We start from the raw sequence: 21,672 nt of genomic DNA, 5'->3' as shown, positions 1-21,672 counted from the left end.
CGGTCTAGTCCAAAGAATTTGTCTTGTAAATTTGCTAAGCGTAACAATAACTACAAGTTTGTCTAAAAGGTAAATAAACTTCCTTTAATAAAATCGTGCAAAACAGATAAATTTTAACGTTCTCAAAATTCGACGAAACATGACCCAAACGTTGGTCTAGACCCAAGAATTTGTATGTTAAATTTTCTAAGTGTATTAATAACTACAAGATTTTATAAAAGGAAAACCAACTTGCTTAAATAAAAGCGTACAAAACAACTAAATTTTGAACATTCTCAAAATTCAACAAAACTTAACCCAAACATTGGTCTAACCCAAAAAATTTTGTGATAAATTTGCTAAGCGTAATAATAACTACATGTTTATATAAAAGGAAAACAAACTTGCTTTAATAAAACCGTACAACACAGCTAACTTTTGTACGTTCTCAAAATTCGACGAAACTTGACCCAAACGTTGGTCTACACCCAAGAATTTGTGTGATAAATTTGCTAAGCGTAATAATAACTACAAGTTTATATAAAAGGGAAACAAACTTCATTAATAAAACCGCGCAAAACAGCTAAATTTTGAGCATTTGAAGAATTTGACGAAACTAGATCCAAACGTTGGTCTAGACCCTAGAATTTGTGTAGTAAATTTACTAAGCGTAATAATAACTACAAGTTTGTATAAAAGGGAAACAAAATTGTTTTAATAAAACCGTCCAAAACAGCTAAATTATAAACATTCTCAAAATTCTATGAAACTTGACCCAAACGTTGCTATAGACCCAAGAATTTGTGTGTTAAATTTTCTAAGCGTAATGATAACTACAAGTTTGTATAAAAGGAAAACAAACTTTAATAAAAACCTGAAAACAGCTAAATTTTGAACGTTCTCTGAATTCGACGAAACTTGACCCAAACATCGGTCTATCCCAAAGAATTTGTCTTGTAAATTTGCTAAGCGTAACAATAACTACAGGTTTGTCTAAAAGGGAAGCAAACTTTCTTTAATAAAATCGTGCAAAACAGATAAATTTGAACGTTCTCAGAATTCGACGAAACATGACCCAAGTGTTGGTCTAGACCCAAGAATTTGTGTGTTAAATTTTCTAAGTGTATTAATAACTACAAGAATTTATAAAAGGGAAACAAACTTGCTTTAATAAAAGCGTACAAAACAACTAAATTTTGAACGTTCTCAAAATTCAACAAAACTTAACCCAAACATTGGTCTAACCCAAAAAATTTTGTGATAAATTTGCTAAGCGTAATAATAACTACATGTTTATACAAAAGGAAAACAAACTTGCTTTAATAAAATCGTACAACACATCTAACTTTTGTACGTTCTCAAAATTCGACGAAACATGACCCAAACGTTGGTCTAGACCCAAGAATTTGTGTGATAAATTTGCTAAGCGTAATAATAACTACAAGTTTATATAAAAGAGAAACAAACTTCATTAATAAAACCGCACAAAACAGCTAAATTTTGAGCATTTGAAGAATTTAACGAAACTAGACCGGAACGTTGGTCTAGACCCAAAAATTTGTGTAATAAATATACTAAACGTAATAATAACTACAAGTTTGTATAAAAGGTAAACAAAATTGTTTTAATAAAACCGTCCAAAACAGCTAAATTATAAACATTCTCAAAATTCGATGAAACTTGACCCAAATGTTGCTATAGACCCAAGAATTTGTGTGTTAAATTTTCTAAGCGTAATGATAACTACAAGTTTGTATAAAAGGGAAACAAACTTACTCTAATAAAACCGTGCAAAACAGATAAATTTTAACGTTCTCAGAATTCGACGAAACATGACCCAAACGTTGGTCTAGACCCAAGAATTTGTGTATTAAATTTTCTAAGTGTATTAATAACTACAAGATTTTATAAAAGGGAAACAAACTTGCTTTAATAAAAGCGTACAAAACAACTAAATTTTGAACGTTCTCAAAATTCAACAAAACTTAACCCAAACATTGGTCTAACCCAAAAAATTTTGTGATAAATTTGCTAAGCGTAATAATAACTACATGTTTATACAAAAGGAAAACAAACTTGCTTTAATAAAACCGTACAACACAGCTAACTTTTGTACGTTCTCAAAATTCGACGAAACATGACCCAAACGTTGGTCTAGACCCAAGAATTTGTGTGATAAATTTGCTAAGCGTAATAATAACTACAAGTTTATATAAAAGAGAAACAAACTTCATTAATAAAACCGCGCAAAACAGCTAAATTTTGAGCATTTGAAGAATTTAACGAAACTAGACCCGAACGTTGGTATAGACCCAAGAATTTGTGTGTTAAATTTTCTAAGTGTATTAATAACTACAAGATTTTATAAAAGGGAAACAAACTTGCTTTAATAAAAGCGTACAAAACAACTAAATTTTGAACGTTCTCAAAATTCAACAAAACTTAACCCAAACATTGGTCTAACCCAAAAAAAGTTTGTGATAAATTTGCTAAGCGTAACAATAACTACATGTTTATGTAAAAGCGAAACAAATTTGCTTTAATAAAACCGTACAACACAGCTAACTTTTGTACGTTCTCAAAATTCGACGAAACTTGACCCAAACGTTGGTCTACACCCAAGAATTTGTGTGATAAATTTGCTAAGCGTAATAATAACTACAAGTTTATATAAAAGGGAAACAAACTTCATTAATAAAACCGCGCAAAACGGCTAAATTTTGAGCATTTGAAGAATTTGACGAAACTAGACCCAAACGTTGGTCTAGACCCAAGAATTTGTGTAGTAAATATACTAAGCGTAATAATAACTACAAGTTTGTATAAAAGGGAAACAAAATTATTTTAATAAAACCGTCCAAAACTGCTAAATTATAAACATTCTCAAAATTCGATGAAATTTGACCCAAACTTTGCTATAGACGCAAGAATTTGTATGTTAAATTTTCTAAGCGTAATGATAACTACAAGTTTGTATAAAAGGGAAACAAACTTACTTTAATAAAACCGCGCAAAACAGCTAAATTTTGAGCATTTGAAGAATTTGACGAAACTAGACACAATCGTTGGTCTAGACCCAAGAATTTGTGTAGTAAATTTACTAAGCGTAATAATAACTACAAGTTTGTATAAAAGGGAAACAAAATTGTTTTAATAAAATCGTGCAAAACAGCTAAATTATAAACATTCTCAAAATTCGATGAAACTTGACCCAAACGTTGCTATAGGTCCAAGAATTTGTGTGTTAAATTTTCTAAGCGTAATGATAACTACAAGTTTGTATAAAAGGGAAACAAACTTACTTTAATAAAACCTTGGAAAACAGCTAAATTTTGAACGTTCTTTGAATTCGACGAAACTTGACCCAAAGTCGGTCTAGACCAAAGAATTTGTCTGGTAAATTTGCTACGTGTAACAATAACTAAAAGTTTGTCTAAAAGGGAAACAAACTTCCTTTAATAAAACCGCGCAAAACAGATAAATTTGAACGTTCTCAGAATTCGACGAAACATGACCCAAACTTTGGTCTAAACCCAAGAATTTGTATGTTAAATTTTCTAAGTGTATTAATAACTACAAGATTTTATAAAAGGGAAACAAACTTGCTTTAATAAAAGCGTGCAAAACAACTAAATTTTGAACGTTCTCAAAATTCGACAAAACTTAACCCAAACGTTGGTCTAACCCAAAACATTTTGTGATAAACTTGCTAAGCGTAATAATAACGACATGATTATATAAAAGGGAAACAAACTTCCTTTAATAAAACCGTACAACACAGCTAACTTTTGTACGTTCTCAAAATTCGACGAAACTTGACCCAAACATTGGTCTAGACCCAAGAATTTGTGTGATAAATTTGCTAAGCGTAATAATAACTACAACTTTATATAAAAGGGAAACAATCTTCATTAATAAAACCGTGCAAAACAGCTAAATTTTGAACGTTCTCAGAATTCGACGAAATTTGATCCAAACGATGGTCTATACCAAACGTAAATTTGTGTGGTAATAATAACTACAAGTTTATATAAAAGGGAAACAAACTTGCTCTAACAAAACCGTGCAAAACAACTAAATTTTGAATGTTCTAAGAATTCAACGAAATTTGACACAAACGTTGATCTAGACCCAAGAATTTGTGTGATACATTTACTAAGCGTAATAATTTCTACAAGTTGGTATAAAAGGAAAACAAACTTGCTCTAATAAAACCGTGCAAAACACCTAAATTTTGAACGTTCACAGAATTCGACGAAAGTTGACCCAAACGTTGGTCTAGACCAAAGAATTTGTCTGGTAAATTTGCTAAGAGTAACAATAACTACAAGTTTGTATAAAAGGGAAACAAACTTGCTTTAATAAAATCGTGCAAAACAGATAAATTTTGAACATTGTCAGAATTCAACGAAACTTGACCAAAACGTTGATCTAGACCCAAGAATTTGTGTGGTAATTTTGCTAAACCTAATAATAACTATAAATTTGTAAAAAAGGGAAACAAGCTTGCATTAATAAAATCGTGCAAAACATCTAAATTTTGAACCTTTTTAGAATTCGTCGAAACATGATTCAAACGTTGTTATAGACCAAAGAATTCAACGAAACTTGACCCGAACGTTGCTATAGACCCAAGAATTTGTGTGTTAAATTTTCTAAGCGTAATGATAACTATAAGTTTGTATAAAAGGGAAACAAACTTACTTTAATAAAACCGTGCAAAATAGCTAAATGTTGAACATTCTAAGAATTCTACGAAACTTGACCCAAACGTTAATCTAGACCCAACAATTTGTGTGGTAAATTTTCTTAGCGTAATAATAACTATAAGTTTGTATAAAAGGGAAACAAACTTGTTTTAATAAAACCGTGTAAAACAACTAAATTTTGGAAGTTCTCAGAATTCGACGTAACTTGACCCAAATATTGGTCTAGACACAAGAATTTGTGTGGTAATTTTCTAAGCGTAATAATAACTACAAATTTGCATAAAAGTGAAACAAACATGCTTTAATAAAACCGTGCAACACAGCTAACTTTTGTACGTTCTCAAAACTCGAGGAAATTTGACCCAAACGTTGCTCTAGACCAAAAATTTATGGGTTAAATTTTCTAAGCGTAATAATAACTACAAGTTTGATAAAAGAGAAACAAACTTGCTTTAATAAAACCGTGCTGAACAGCTAAATTTTGAATGTTCTCGTAATTCGACGAAACTTGACCTAAACGCTGGTTTAGACCCAAGAATTTGTGTGGTAATTTTGCTAATTACAAGTTTGTATAAAAGGTAAAAAGACTTGCTTTAATAAAACCGTGCAAAACAACTAAATTTTGAACGTTCTCAGTATTCGACGAAACATGACCCAAATGTTGGTATAGACCCAAGAATTTGTGAGATAAATTTTCTAAGCGTAATAATAACTACAACTTTGCATAAAAGGGAAACAAACTTGTTTTAATAAACCGTGCAAAACAGCTAAATTTTGAACGTTCTCAAAATCCGACGAAACTTGACCCAAACGTTTTTCTAGACCCAAGAATTTGTGTGGTAAATTTTCTAAGCTTAATAATAACTACAAGTTTGTATAAAAGGTAAACAAACTTGCTTTAATAAAACCGTGCAAAACAGCTAAACTTTGAAAGTTCTCAGAATTCGACGTAACTTGACCAAAATATTGGTCTAGACCCAAGAATTTGTGTGGTAAATTTGCTAAGCATAATAATAACTACAAATTTGTATAAAAGGAAAACAAACTTGCTTTAATAAAACCGTGCAACACAGCTAACTTTTGTACATTCTCAAAATTCGACGAAACTTGACCCAAACGTTGCACTAGACCAAGAATTTGTGGGTTAAATTTTCTAAACGTAATAATAACTACAAGTTTGATAAAAGATAAACAAAGTCGCTTTAATAAAACCGTGCAAAACAGCTAAATTTTGAGCATTCTAAGAATTTGACGAAACTTTACCCAAATGTTGCTATAGACCCACGAATTTGTGTGTTAAATTTTCTAAGTGTAATAATAACTACAAGTTTGTATAAAAGGGAAACAAACTTGCTTTAATAAAACTGTGCCAAACAACTCAATTTTGAACGTTCTCAGAATTCGACAAAACTTGACCTAGCCACCCGTTTCGGGGAAGAGGTCATCAACTCGGACAAAATTAAAGTCTACAAGGGCCTATATATAGTAACTAATAGGGTGAGTAATGAGGAATGTCGTGGCGTGCCACAACATTTGCTCGCAATAGTTGATCCCGAGGTGGATTTCTTGTACATGATTTTGTGCATCATGCATTGCTGGCTGCTGATACTATTGTACAAAAGAATCGGTTGTCAATCATTGTTGGAGGGTCCAATTCCTTCATACAGGCAGTTTCAATGACAACACTGAGTTTCCCTCCAAGTACCAGTGTTGCTTTCTCTAGATGGACGTGGCGATCCCGGTCTTGCATTTGTATGTGTCGAAAAGGGTTGATCAGATGGTGGATAGTAGGTTGGTGGAGGAGGGTAAGGTATTTTTTGCCCCTAAAATTCGTGACTATGATTATGGGATTAGGCGTGCCACTGGGGTCCCCGAGATGGATGAGTTCTTCCGGAGTGAGGGTCTTATCGATGGTGAAACTAGGCTAAGATTCTTACGACAACTATTGATAAAATTAATATGAACACTTGGAAATTAGCTTGCCGTCATGTTGAAAGTATTTCGAGGATGAGGGGGGAATTCGGGTGGCAAATCCATTGGTTGAACGCCACAAAGGTATTCCTTCGACGTGGTGGAGATGCTAATGAAGCATGGGAGAAATTTGTGCTGGAGCCTATTACGAACATTGTGGCTCGTTTCATTTGCAAAGAAAATATAGATCCGAAACCGACTGTCGGTACTCCATCCATTGCCATTTCAGTAGCTACTACAAACAACTAGTGGATCTGAAGATTCTTGGTGAGCTTCGGGGATTCAAAACTCTCAATTTGGAATGATTACTACTCTTCATTTATGACGTATATGTTCGTGAATCCCATGTGAAACAAACAAATGTGATGTCACGAGAGTCAAATCCCAAAGCTCACCAAGGACTACACAATGAGATTCTTCCCAATCATCATACCAAAAACCCGCGTAATTTCATTTGAATTAATAATAATTATGTCTGTAATCTCCGTTTCACATTGTATGTTAGAGATATCATTAGTTCCTATTTGGAAAATACATGTATTTTTAAGTTGTTAATGAATACCGGTACATTTATTTCTATTAAAGTTCCATGACGATTGCGTGCAATGACACATGCGTTCGGGTCTAACTTAAGATACTTCCCAATATATTTGTCCGAAATTTCAATTTTTGTCCCAAAAACATGACATGATATCCACGTTGGATATATTTTGAAGTTTTTTAATCCTATGTATCACAAGAAATGACTTGACTGTAATATTTGCCATTTTTTGCGAGATGGCAAGGTGATATGGCCACAAATGAATAAACTTTCAAATATTTGTTACAAAATTGATTTAAACCCTAGTCCACCCACTTACTAATTACCAACTATTGCCATTTTAAACTACCTATGTCAATTGTTAATAATTTGCAAGAACTTTTACATATAATACAGAATTTATAATATAAAATATCTATTCATATATCTAACAAGTATGTGAAAAAATGTATTCTTTATATATTTTATATTTTTTTATAAATTTACTGTATCTAAAAATACACATCTATAAAAGAGTTAATATGTATAAAATAATTATTTAGTTAGTTTATATTAAATATTCTATATAAAAATATTGTGTGTACGTATGTATGTATAAATACCCCCTACACATCCCTATATTTCTTCACGTTTCAAACAAATATCTAGATAATTTCTTTCACGTCAATGAAACTTGTTCGTGATTCTCTCTAGAGCCAACAAATGTTTAAAGTTTTTCTTCAAACAAATCCTTTTGAAGAATAGAAATTAATCCAAGAATTGAAAAGGTCTTGTCTCTCTATGATAGATAGATATTCTAAAATAATAGATTGTATTTGGTACATGTTTTGTTTGTTTTATTTGAGAGAATTCTAACACATGGCCTTTTACTTTTTTTTATTTGTGTGATTAAGTTGAGAGGTGTTAAAAAAAGTAAAAGTAATTACCAATTAGAATGCCGATCTCCTCTTGGAAGCCAGCACAATCCAACATAACGAACTTTTCAGTTCAGGGCATGATGAACAAGCACCAAGGGAAGGATAAGGTAGTGGTGGTATTGGGTGCCACTGGTATAGGCAAATCACGCCTGGCGATAAACTTGGCCACCCGTTTCAGGATAGAGGTCATCAACTCGAACAAAATTCAGGTCTACAAGGGCCTATACATAGTAACCAATAAGGTTAGCATTGAATAAGGTCGTGGCTTGCCACACCATTTGCTTGGGATCACTGATCCGGAGGTGGATTTCACTATACATGATTTTGTGCATCATGCATTTCTGGCTGTTGATGCCATTGTACAAAAGAATCGCTGTCAATCATTGCTGGAGGGTTCAATTCCTTCGTACAGGCACTTGTCAATGACGACCCTGAGTTTCGCTCCAAGTACTAGTGTTGCTTTCTCGGGATGGACGTGGTGATCCCGGTCTTGCATTCATATGTGTCGAAAAGGGTTGATCAGATGGTGGAAAGCGGGTTGGTGGAGGAGGGTAAGGCATTTTTTACCTAAAAATTCGTGACTATGATTATGGGATTAGGCGTGCCATTGGGGTCCCCGAGAGTGGATGAGTTCTTCAGGAGCGAGGGTCTTGTCGATGGTGAAACTAGGGGTAAGCTTCTTAAGGCAGCTATTGATTAAATTAAGACGAACAATTGCAAATTAGCTTGCCATCAAGTTGAAAAGATTTTGAGGATGAGGGAGGAATTCGGGTGGCAGATCTATCGGTTGAACGCCACATAGGTATTCCTTCGACGTGGTGGAGATGCCAATGGAGCATGGGAGAAATTGATGCTGGAGCCTATAATGAACATTGTGGCTTGTTTCATTTGCAAAGAATACATAGACCCGAAACCAACTGTCGGTACTCCATCCAATGCCATTGAAGTAGCTACTACAAACAACTAGTGGATCGACAGATTTTTGGTGGCATCATGGTTTGTGTTGGTCGATTTTTGGATGGGTAAACGGATGGTGGTCTTTGGATGAATCGTTCGATGAATTGTTCTAGGTTGCTAGATTTGTAGGAACTTACATTATGTTGTTAGGTATGGGTAAACATAAGAAGGAGGAATTGTAATGGCATTTCGTGGTTTTGATAATGAAATTGAAAGCCTCAAATTTCAAGGTTTTGTGAATTTTGTGTTATGTTGATAAAGAATTCTGTTAATGAATTTTAAGAATGAAACTAAAAGTCTAAAATTGCAGTTGTTAATTAATTTAGTAATAGAATAAAAATGAAAATGAATTTTCAGCCATTTTTGCACCCTTTTCAACAATATAAGAAATTTTCAGCAATATTTTTGCATCCTTTTTAGCCATTTCTGCACCCTTTTCAATAATATAAGGAATTTTTAGAAATATAATGAAAATAAAAACATTCATTTCTGCACCATTTTCAACATGTTAATGAGAAACATTCATTTTATACTAACATCAACAATTTATAGTCTTTCATCACAAAAAACATGAACATCCATTTACTACATTTCTTCAATAACAACCTGTCCACAGAACCGCCTAATTCATAACATATGCAATCACAACTGATTCTTCAAGTTTCTCAAGTATCTTTAGATTACAAACAAAAAATGTTTCAATCAAAATAAAAAAGTACTTAAACAAAAGGTGAATTCCTCCCATCTTTCTTCTTGCCCACTTCTCCATTGTCCTTCAATTGTGATAACACATTGTTCAATCGTGATAATGTAACATACTTCTTGCCATCTGTCTCCAAAAATGTACATGTTTACAGAAGAGATTTGGTCTCTGGTTGTAAAGGCTGTTTTGAAAATACCTCCTGTCTCTCTGTCCATCGTGGTGGAGCTCTAATATTAACTTTTGGGATTGGTGGCTGCAGATGACTTGGCTAAGTTGGTGGAGGAGGCCTAGACTTGAGTTGCATCTTGTTGTTGGGATGTGGAAGACTTGAATGATGGCTTCCATGGTTGTTTGTGTGCAGCGTTTTGTTTATACCGGGGTGGCTTGAATGGTTTGGGTATTACCTATAAGGAGAATGAAATAAATTGAATAAGTGAATGATAAACAAAATTCTTGAAATTACTTGAGAATTACTTACTAAAGCTGCAGTTTGTTGGCTTGTATGATGGACTACAGTACTTAAAAGCTCTTGTTCCTTCATACCCTGAAAAAATAGTCCATATAAAGTATTAGAAGATGTATAATTAAAATGGAATGAATGGGTGCTGAAGTTTCTTACCACGGACTTGTTCTCCTCAAATGCATCAGCTTTAGTCATCTCGTCATATGAAATTTGTTCTTGCATCCCCTGCAAAAAAAGTTATTAAGTAGTAATGAAAGGCAACTTAAAATGTAATGGGTAATGATGTTTCATACCATAGTGTTGTCTCCTTGAAACTCATCATTTTTAGTCAAAATGTTCTTGTCATCTGCCTCATTTTCAACCTGTAACAAAATCAGATTTAGATAAGTATGTAATCAACACACCAAAATCATATTTAGATATTCAGTCTTACCCTTCTTTTTTTGCCTGCATGAGCCTCTTTTTCTTTGATTTCTTGTATCACTTGACTAAATGCATCAAATGACTTGTGTATCTTCTTCTAGGTTCTTCAATGGACATCTTTGGGCATTGTGTTTCTCTTTACCGCATTTGTTGCACTTGACAGTCTTCTGCACTCTTTTCAACCTGTTCTGCGGTTTCCCTTTACCATTTTTCTTCTGCTTTGACACTATCTCATCAGGTTCCCTCCTTCTAGATTTCGAAGGCTTACTAACCCCCTACAAAAGTTTGGTAGCAAATGAGCGATGAATTGTGTAGCAGTCCACAATTCTCTACCAACCATAGGCATAATTGCAATCTTATAAACATTCTTATAAGATTCCACAGTTTAGCACTCATTCACATACTTAATAGGATCATCACGTTTACACAATATGGCACTACAAGCATGTTTACATGGGATGCCATTCAAATCTGATTTCCTGCAAGATTATCTTCTCTTGTCCAAATCAACTAAATGTTGTGAACCATCAAAACAGTTTAATTGAAGTGACATGAATCAGCCTTTATGGGAAGACAATCTGTGGACTTTTCAACATTTTTCTCAATAATTTTCATAATCCTAGGACATATAACAACAGTCCATTTCAGTTCTGCCCTATCCCTGTTCTCCTACAATCTTCTCATTAAATACTCTCTGATCCATTCAAGCATAGTGACAATAAGCTTCTCCCTGATCTTGAAAATGTTCGAGCCAAATGTTTCACAACAATTATTCAATGAAACATCACACTTAAATCAGTTTTGAAGTGTGATCTACTCCACTGTGTAGGGGGTTTATCATCAAACCATTCTGCAGCAATTTTATCAAGTACTGACATTTGTTTTATACACATTTTGAATTCATTAAGGGTAGTAGCCCTTGCAGCTTTTCACAAACAGTTTTTAAATGCCAAACCCCTGAAGCCTGCATTCTTCAAGTTAGAATGTAGATGTCTTACACAAAACCTATGATCTGAAGCAGGAAACACTTCCTCAAATGCTTGAACTAACCCTTTTGCTTACCAAATATGAAATACCACTGATCATGTCTAACTACCCCCAAATCAGATTTCAGAAGCCTTAAAAACCACTCGCAAATAACCTTCATTTCTTTTCCAACAACAGCATAAGCAACAGCATAAATATTTGTTATTCATATCAATGCCTACTGTTGTTAATAGGACACCATCAAAAGGACCGTTTGACTGACATCCATCAACACCTACCACCTTTCTACACCCGGCATTAAACTCATTTTTCAAGGCACCAAAACAGACATAAAATTTATCGAATTTCTGATCAGTATCTACCCTTACCACCACTATAGAGCCTGGGTTAGATTTAAACAATTCATGTGCATAATCTTGCATCATTGAATATTGTACCTCAGGCGCACCCTCTATTGATTTTAGTACCTTTCTTCTGGCTCTATACGCTTAATTGTAAATGTGAATATATTAATGATGTTTGTATCAATTAAGTATAATATAGTATTTTGCAATCCTATCTATACAAAGTAAAAATTCATGTCCCGTAGAATTAGTGTTGTGCAATCCTATCTATCAATGGACATCTTCGGGCATTGTGTTTCTCCTCATCGCATTTGCTGCACTTGACAGTATTCTGCACTCTTTTCAACTTGTTCTGCGGTTTTCCTTTACCATTTTTCTTCTGCTTTGACACTATCTCATTAGGTTCCCTCCTACTAGATTTTGGAGGGCTACCAGCCCCCCTACCAAAGTTTAATGGCAAATGAGGAATGAATTGTTTAGCGGTCCACAATTCTCTATCAATCATAGGCATAATTGCAGTTTTATAAACATTCTATAAGATGTCACACTATAGCACTTATTCACATACTTAATAAGATCATCACCTTTACACAATATGACACTACAAACATGTTTACTGGGATGCCATTCAAATCCCATTTCCTGCAAGAACAGCGTCTCTTGTCCAAATCAACTGAATGTTCTAAACCATCAAAATAGTTTAATTGATAATGAGATGAATCAACCTTTATGGGAATGCAATCAGCGGACTTTTCAATATTTTTCTCAACAATTTTTAGAATCCTATGACATATAACACCAGTCCGTTTCAGTTTTGCCCTATCCCTATTCTCTGGAAATCATCTCATTAAATACTCTTTGATCCATTCAAGCATAGTGACAATAGGCTCCTCCCTAGCCTCCAAAATGTTTGAGTTAAATGTATCACAACAATTATTTAATAAAACATCACACTTAAAGTCAGTTTTAAAGTGTGATCTACTCCACTGTGTTGGGGGTTTATCCTCAAACCATTCTGCAACAGTTTTATCAAGTACTGACATTTGTTTCATACACAATCTGAATTCATTAAGGGTAGTTTAAATGCCAAACCCCTGAAGCCTGTATTCTTCAAGTTAGAATGTAGATGTCTTACACAAAAATGCGTGAACTAACCAATTTTCCTTATTAGATACGAAACACCACTGATCATTTCTAACCGCCCCAAATCAGATTTTAAAAGCCTTAAAAACCACTCCCACGTAACCCTCATTTCTTTTCCAACAACAGCATATGCAACATGATAAGTATTGTTATTTGGATCAATGCCTACTGCTGCTAACAGAATACCCCCAAAAAACCTTTTAGATGATATCAATCAACACCTACCACCTGTCTACACCCCCTATTAAACCCATTTTTCAAGTCACCAAAATACACATAAAATTTATCGAATTCAAATCAATATCAACCCCTACCACCACTGTGGAACCTTGGTTAGATTTTAGCAATTCATGTGCATAATCTTCCATCATTGAATATTTTACCTCAGCAGCACCCTCTATTGATTTTAGTGCCTTTGTTTTGGTTTATATGCTTGATCTCGTGATACGTTGACTCTTAACTCCTGAATGACATCAACCCAAAAACCTTTGACATTTCTTTTTGGATCACTTCTGAATATTTTAATGTACTTTTTTGCAAGCCACTATGACTTTAAATTTTTAACATGATAGTCCCTTCCACAAGTGTGATTGAAATTGTATTCTCTTATCTGAAATATGTATTCATCAGCCATTTTGTGTGTATTTATCCTCCACTGACAATCTTCCTTAGCACATCTAGCATACACTCTGTTCTTATCATTCTTGGTGATTTTCAAATGCCTTCTTGATTTTATTCCATGACTGTGAATGGCAATTCTAAATTCAGATATAGTGTTGAAGATCATACCTAATTCAAAGGTAGGATCATATTGTTCCACAGGATTGAAAATAATATTTGGCTCTCTAGTTTCATCATCATCAGACCCCTTTTCACTCTGAAAGTCATCCTCACTCCCAAATAGGTCTTCTTCTCCCTCTTCATTGCTACCCTTGTCATGATCTTTATTTTTTTCTTTCTTTTCTTTTATATTAGTTTCTTCAACCTCTCTTTCTATTTGTTTTTTTCAGAGCCTCTTCATCAATGCACTCTCCTGTTTTTTGAGTATTCATCTCATCATTTCTCAAATCATAGTCACTATCTTCAAAGGATTTAGATTCTTTCAATTTTTTTTTCTTTCTTTTCTTTTATATTAGTTTCTTCAACCTCTCTTTCTATTTGTTTTTCCAGAGCCTCTTCATCAATGGACTCTCCTGGTTTTTTGAGTATTCATCTTATCATTTCTCAAATCATAGTCACTCTCTTCAAAGGATTCAAATTCTTACAAATTTTCACCCTCTTTAGATAACCCACCCTCCTGAGGTTGTGTACTACATTCACCAACCTGACTACCCATAACATTTCCATCAACTTCGACATATATATCGATTTTCTTTTAGGAGCAATACCAATACACACATCAAACAAAACATCGTCATTATTTACTTTGTAATACACATCTCCAAGCTTTGTGAAATATATCCTATTACCAAAATAACCCATCTCGCTAGCCATTTCATTCAGTTTTGAAATAGACATTTCATAAACATCCCCATAATTAAATTTGTACATTACATTCCCCCAAAAAATGTAATGTAATGGTTGCTAACATAGTGTCATTATTATCTAAAAGAAAAAAAAAAGGAACACAAACAAACAAACACAAAACAGAACAAGTTAAAATTCATACAAATCAAACAAAAAAGAAAACAGAACAAGTCAAAGAAGAACAAGTAACAAGTTAAAAATTTTAATCACAGAAAAATTCATAAAAAATCATACAAAAAAAGAAACATAATGGATACATTTACACATAATTTCAGAAAATGAACACATTTACACGCACATGGGCAACATAAAATATTCAGCAGACAGACAGGAAAAAAAAATTTGTCCAAAGTTGCTTTCAAGACAATAACAACACAATGGGACCATAGTGTTGGAGATTTCAAAACAAAAGCACAATGGACCACTTTCATTTTTTGGGACCACATGTACACAATGGGCTTAATTCTATCTATGACGAATGAGACTCTCAAGGGCAACATATTCAGTTGCAAATCTAGTGATTCCAAGTATTAACAATTCTCTATCCTAGGTATAAATTTTTTATGAGATTCAAAATTTTGTCACTATTATATATGAAGCTAGTAATTCTCTTAGCTTCATCTATGGTCTCCTTTATTGATCTCATCCTCCCAGTATCCTCTAGCATAATAATCAATAGAATGTGCCGCACAAGGGGCCAAAATAGATGCTTTCTTTTCTGCATCAACATTTCTCCAGCAACTCTAAAAGAACTTTCATTATTTGTGACAACTTGCATAATATTTTGTTCTCCAATCTCTTCAACTACTCGATCCATCAGACCAAAATAAAATTTGTATTTTTCTCTTTATTTGTACAATCGACATATGAATGATATATCATATTTCGATCACTATACCTGATGAAATTTATGGTTGGATATTTTGTTCTACTATTCCAACCATCACACATTATTGTGCATCCAAAAATTGGTCATTTAACTTTCAAAGTGTTAATATATTTTTGAGTTCCTCAACCTCTTCGTTCAAATGAATACCACCAATGTGATACTCAAATGGCCCTTTAACCCCAGGTCCCACCTCAGCGATGGTATCAATCATTGATTACATATAAAGACTACTATTTGCTGCATTGAATGGTGAAGCATTAAAAATATAAAATTTTGACACAACTTTACCTACTTTCTTCATTCCTTCTTTGGACAACATGCCCCTTGTAGTTCTTTTTTTCAAACAGAAATATGTGTGGATCAAAGCCAATGGAAGGCATCTCAACACCCGATTTTACCCCATAGCTCTGTGAAATTCTGCGCTTTGCTCCAAAAGTTGACCCTTTAGAAGATCCTCGAAAGAATCCTACAAATTTAAAATAAACTTAGTTTAAGAGAGATTAATAAAATAATTTTTATTAATATTTTGTACACGAAACATGTCTCTCAATTGTTTATACCTGCACCTCTACTAGGATTCCTTCGAATTTCCTATTCTACATGTCCAATGTAACGACTTTCAGCCATAGCCTGCTTCAATGTTTTCTCTCCAATGCGGATATTCCATGCTCATCGATGTCATCATTACTTTGAGCATGAATATTTGCCACATTACCATTCAAACTATCTTCTCTTATAGCATTTACGAGTGTTTCTTTTCTTCATACGGAGACTGCCTTTTCTTTTAGGATAGATTACATTTTGTCATCCGAACTATGTCCGTGTTTTGGTATCTAAACCTTTTTTGTATCAACTTGTCATCTCAACTTTTCAAAATTTTCACTTTACCATATATGATTGTTTTTTTGCTAATTGTTTTATCAATAAACATCACATACTGTGGATATGTGAAAAATATCACATCACATAATCCTTAAATATCACATGTTCATCTCATGTGATGTTTTTTGGACAAAAAACTTGGTTGAAAAATAGTTATAGATGGTAAAGTACAAAATTTCGTAAAGTTGATACGTTAAGTTGACTTAAAAAAAAATAAATGCCCAAGTATAAAAATAATCATAGTTTGGATGGCAAAATGTAATTTACCCTTTCTTTTATCCCATCATCCAAGAGCTTTCATATCATCTTCCTAATCTCCGATGGAACTCTTGAACATGCCTCTACATTTCCAGAGACATGTGCAATATGTTGATTAAGTCGAGTAATCCCGCCATGTACCATCTTTCCACAATGGTTATATTTGAATTTCTTTTTGTCTCCCCCAACAGGGGTGGCATGCTCCCAACCATTATTCAATTTTGGAGCCATATTAACTACACACAATTTTAATAAAGGATTGTCATAACAATTTCCATTAATGAATAATTTGAGATATTTAACAAAATACAATAAATGAGAATAATATTTGAAATAATTTATAAACTTGAAAACTAACTTGAGCTTTAAAATATTTTTTGTTTGGAGAGTTGGACAATTTGAACCAAGGATCGCACTTGAAGAGTTGCACATTAAAATATTTTTGGTTTCGAGGAGTTGGATATTTTCCAATTTATAAACTTGAAAATGCTGCATGAAGTCACTGCCTTTATCACTTCTTGCTGCAATAATTGTACAAACACAAAAATGCTGCATGGAGTCATGGGCTTTATCACTTTCTTGCTGCAATAATTGTACAAACACAAACACACGGGATACTTGAATTCAACATTTCTATCATGATAATTTGATACAAATGTAGGCTACATACTTTCTTGCTGCAAAGAACCAAACAAAAATGTATAAGAAGTGGACCTTCAATTATTTTTGTTGCAAGAACAAACAAAAACTCCTTCAGCTTTGTTAAACAAAATTCAGACTTCTCATTGGTGTGTGGACCATGAATTATTCTTCCCACCTCTTAAATTATTGTTGTAGTGATACTTGAATTCAACATGGACGTCATTGATGATTTGAACATGATTATTTGTAGTTTAGTTGTTCATCTACTGGGCAGTTAATTGTATTCAGAATTTGCTAAATATTCTTTTTCTTTTTTGTGGTATGGTCGAGAGTATCGGATATTATCAGTGATATTATTGGATACAAGCAATAATATTATGTATCGGTGATAATATCAAATATTATCGGCAATACCAAATCATCTCTAAAATTATAGAGTATCAAGGCGTATTTATCAATGTCGATACAGATACATATCAGCCAATAATATCGGATATCGGCCGATACTTTTAACCATGCTACCAGTAGAGCCTTTGTCTTCAGTTTGCACTTGGGTGTCCTTTTAGAGATAGGCTAGAGGTTCTCTGCATGTGATTGGCGCTCCTATGTACATAGGCATTGCTAGTTCAATGCGGTACCCTCCCTGAATGGAGGATAAAATAGTAAATGGTATTTCAGGAGACATAAGGAGATAATCATGTGATTCGGTACCTGATACGGTTTTCACATGTTTAAAAGCGTCATTGTTGCCGGTCAATATGATATGTTTTAAGTATTTTAATTGTGTTTCAGTTATGACTAATTTCTTCAATGTGGCCTTACTAAACTTTTGTTTACATAATTTGAATTTCTTCCTCCATATATAGATTATAAAATGAACAAGTCAAGATTTGACTGACTTAGGAAACAAATTAAGGTGATTTGGAAGGAGGTTAAATTGTTAGGGCTCGTAATTGTTTTGGTTATTAGGTCTTAATTTTGATAAATATATTATTGTTATGATTTTATGTTAGGTCGTGTCACAAGAATATGGGCTAAAGTATGGGTCCTACTTTTTGAGCGTGGCAACTTTTTCACCACCAATAGAGGCCAACGAAGTCATACCTCTGCATCTTGGATCCTGTGGTTCCACACCACTATCCAGAACCGATATCACATATAGTATCTTCAAAAGGTCCTTGGATCACAATCCAATGCTTCTTAAAGTCTGTGTATAATGAGATCATTATTAGAAAAATTATGAACATTTTAATTTACTTCAAAGCATCTTTGAAGTATCCAACGGAAAACACTTTTTCAATAACATTGACTATTTGAAACAAAACTCTTGTTCTAGGAGATCCAACATCTCACAGTTTCTTTGGATTCTTAACTCAGACTGGATCTCAAATCCGACCCAACTCCCCCTAGTCCTTAAACGTATGTCGGATATCTCATATAGGCGCTCGACCATGCCATGTCCTATATAGTGTTCTAGACACACCCACGCTCAACGGACTAGTTTCTAGAATTGGACTAAGGCTACTCTGTGGCTCGCACTACATCCAACACAGTTCGACTCCTTCTTACATACCATAAGCATACTATGTCTTATGAGGCTACCACAACAGAGAATCTTATTGTCTTATCATAACCCAAGAATAATCCATGCTAGCTACTCTCTCTCTCTCTCTCTCGCTCTCTCTCTCTCTCTATCTATCTAAACGAGCCAAGCTAAATCTAATTTTTCTTTTACATTGAGTTTGAAGTGCTTGAGACTTTAAACACTTTGAAGATCTTAAATACTTCAAACCCGTACTTCACAATTACACATAAACGAACCATGAAAAGTCATGGATAAAGATTATGCAGTAGAAAACACTTTTGGGCTTGAGTACTCAATGGCCCATAAACGTCATGTGTGGATCAAGTCCAACAGACCATTGGCGAGGTTAGTTTGTCATATAAACTTATCTCTCAATCATACTTTCTTTGAGGTAGGACTCACGGATCAAAGGATCGTCTAATTCCTCTATTTCTAGATTCTTTATACTCACACCAACTTTTTAATCGATTTCTTTGGAACTATGACCTAGCTAAGTATCCTATATTTCTATTTTGTTCTTGATTTCCTCAATTTATTTTTATTTTTGAATTTTATAATCTTATTATGACAATAATTATTCCACAACATTTGTACTGAGAATTGTATGTGGATATTGATAAACTATTTGTCAAGGTTCTAAGTGAATTCTTTAAGAAAAAGATTTTGAAAAGTATGTTCACTTGGTATTTGAATAACCTTTATTCAAATAATCCACTTGTGTTCCAAGTAAACGATCATTTTGCTTCTCCACAACTACTCACTTTTTGTTTTAAGTTGCAGGTGTTCCAACTTGATATTTGCATAACTATTTTTTATTAATCTAAATTACACATTCGTGACAATCATATTGTCTATGTATTTAAGGTTTGGTATCTCATACCCACAACATAAAATCGAAAACTTCTATATAATCAATTATGTTGTGTTACCATTAATTATTAAATTAAACAAATAATTAAAAATCTGTAAATACAATTGGTTAGACAAATACTCTTGATAATGAACAATAGGCCCTATCATTCATAAATCAAACTATTCGTAATAAAAGCATTGATAATAACACAAACATCAATATGAATGAGAGTAGAAAGCATAAATTAGATATCACGATGCATAGGAATTAAGCATTCACCAAATTTTGAACCGAAATTAAAAGAACTAACCTAGCATGCTAATGAGAGAACAAATAGAAGAAAATAATAGAAAAATACAGAGAATATCCCAAAGATGAGAGATTAAAAATTCAAAGATATTCAAATGGTGAATTACATCACATATACGTACTAACTAGTTACCTAATTCTACTAGGATTAAAAAGGTAGATTCCTAATTGAACTAAAAGACTAAAGAAAATAAAACTATTATCCTAAATAAACTCCTCCAGCATAAGGTGTTCGTCATTCATAAAAAAGGTAGTCCAAGCAGCTCCAAATTCTCGCTCAAATCGAGTTTGAGTCTTTGCTTTTCCAAACGAAAATCTGCCAGTTAGGCATGGGCACGCCTAGTTGTTTCTTCAAATCTGCCCAAATTTCCATCTTGGTTCTTTTCTTAATTTTTCATTCCATTTTTGCTTAATAGACTAATGCTGCAAAAAAATGTTTAATTAAGAGCATTTTGATCACAAAAGAAATCAAAACATCACATGAAATAAGCATAAAATGCGGTCCTATCAAGATCATAATTACAACAAAAATAATTTGTTCGAAATATACTACGGTTAAAAGATAAGTAATATGTTTTGCCAAGCATACCTGTGCAAATTGAAATTCCATGTGTGACAACGAATATCCTTCAATATGATAAGTTATATATTGATTAGAACTACCTATTTGAGCTATTTGATTTATCGTAATTGCCTGAATAAGTATAAATTGTACTCATTTTCTTATAATGGTCTATAACATGGAGACAAAATATCAAAGATAATAGTGGACAAGTTTAATCCATATAACAAATAAATTTAATGATAGAACAAAATTGATACCTGCTCATTGTTCTTTGCACTGACATGTGGTGTTAAATTATTTGACGAAGATACAATATTATCTTTTTGCCTCTTCCTCTATATGCTCTTCTCTAATCCACTCTTTGCCCTTTTTTCCAGATTTTATAGGATTTTGTTTTTCATTATTTGTCCATTTTTTATCAAATTTCACTAGAGGCATTACTATCATCATCAAATGCATTTTCAATGTTAAGCCGTGCACTAAACTTCATTTTTCATCCACTTTGGATACAAGAGCTTTCTTTAGAATGAATTTAAGTCCAACATTCTGGCTAACTGTTAGAATGAATTTGAGGTTACAAACTGTATCTTAGTACAAGGGATCAAAAGGAGATTATAGCGAATAGGCGGGAACTAGACGGACAAGTTAACCAGAGTTTTATGGCCTTATAGAACAAAATCCCGAGGATCTATAGGGGAAAATGCCTTCACTTTGATTTACGGGACTAAGGCCATCATTCCCACTGGAGTTAGGGATGCCCTCTCACAGAGTCCTACACTTTTCTAAAGAATGTAATACTGAGCTCCTGAAAGAAAACTTGGATCATATTGAAAAATTAAGATATAAAGATTTCATTCGAATACAAAAGTACAAAAACACCATGATTATTACTCATAATAGAAGGGTAAAAATACGAAGTTTCCAAGTCGGAGATTTAGCACTGCAAAAGGTGGATACTTTAAAGTCGGTGGAAAAATTAGACCACATTTGGAAAGGACCCTACAAGATCACAGGAGTAATTGGAC

General features: G+C 33.4%; 3 pseudogenes; 2 read left to right on the top strand and 1 right to left on the bottom strand.

Moving 5' to 3' along the window:
- The first annotated feature begins 6,411 nt into the window (after window positions 1-6,411).
- LOC105180045 (adenylate isopentenyltransferase 5, chloroplastic pseudogene) lies at window positions 6,412-6,908 on the top strand (annotated as a pseudogene).
- Window positions 6,909-8,134: 1,226 nt separating this feature from the next.
- LOC148789381 (adenylate isopentenyltransferase 5, chloroplastic pseudogene) lies at window positions 8,135-9,084 on the top strand (annotated as a pseudogene).
- Window positions 9,085-10,314: 1,230 nt separating this feature from the next.
- LOC148789380 (uncharacterized) lies at window positions 10,315-16,924 on the bottom strand (annotated as a pseudogene).
- Window positions 16,925-21,672: the final 4,748 nt, after the last annotated feature.

This window comes from Sesamum indicum, linkage group LG1, assembly GCF_026168435.1.
Source record: "Sesamum indicum cultivar Baizhima isolate 11 linkage group LG1, ASM2616843v1, whole genome shotgun sequence".
NCBI classification, from domain to species: domain Eukaryota; kingdom Viridiplantae; phylum Streptophyta; class Magnoliopsida; order Lamiales; family Pedaliaceae; genus Sesamum; species Sesamum indicum.
Note: the sequence above shows the minus strand (reverse complement) of the source record. Positions and strands in the feature narration are given on the sequence as shown.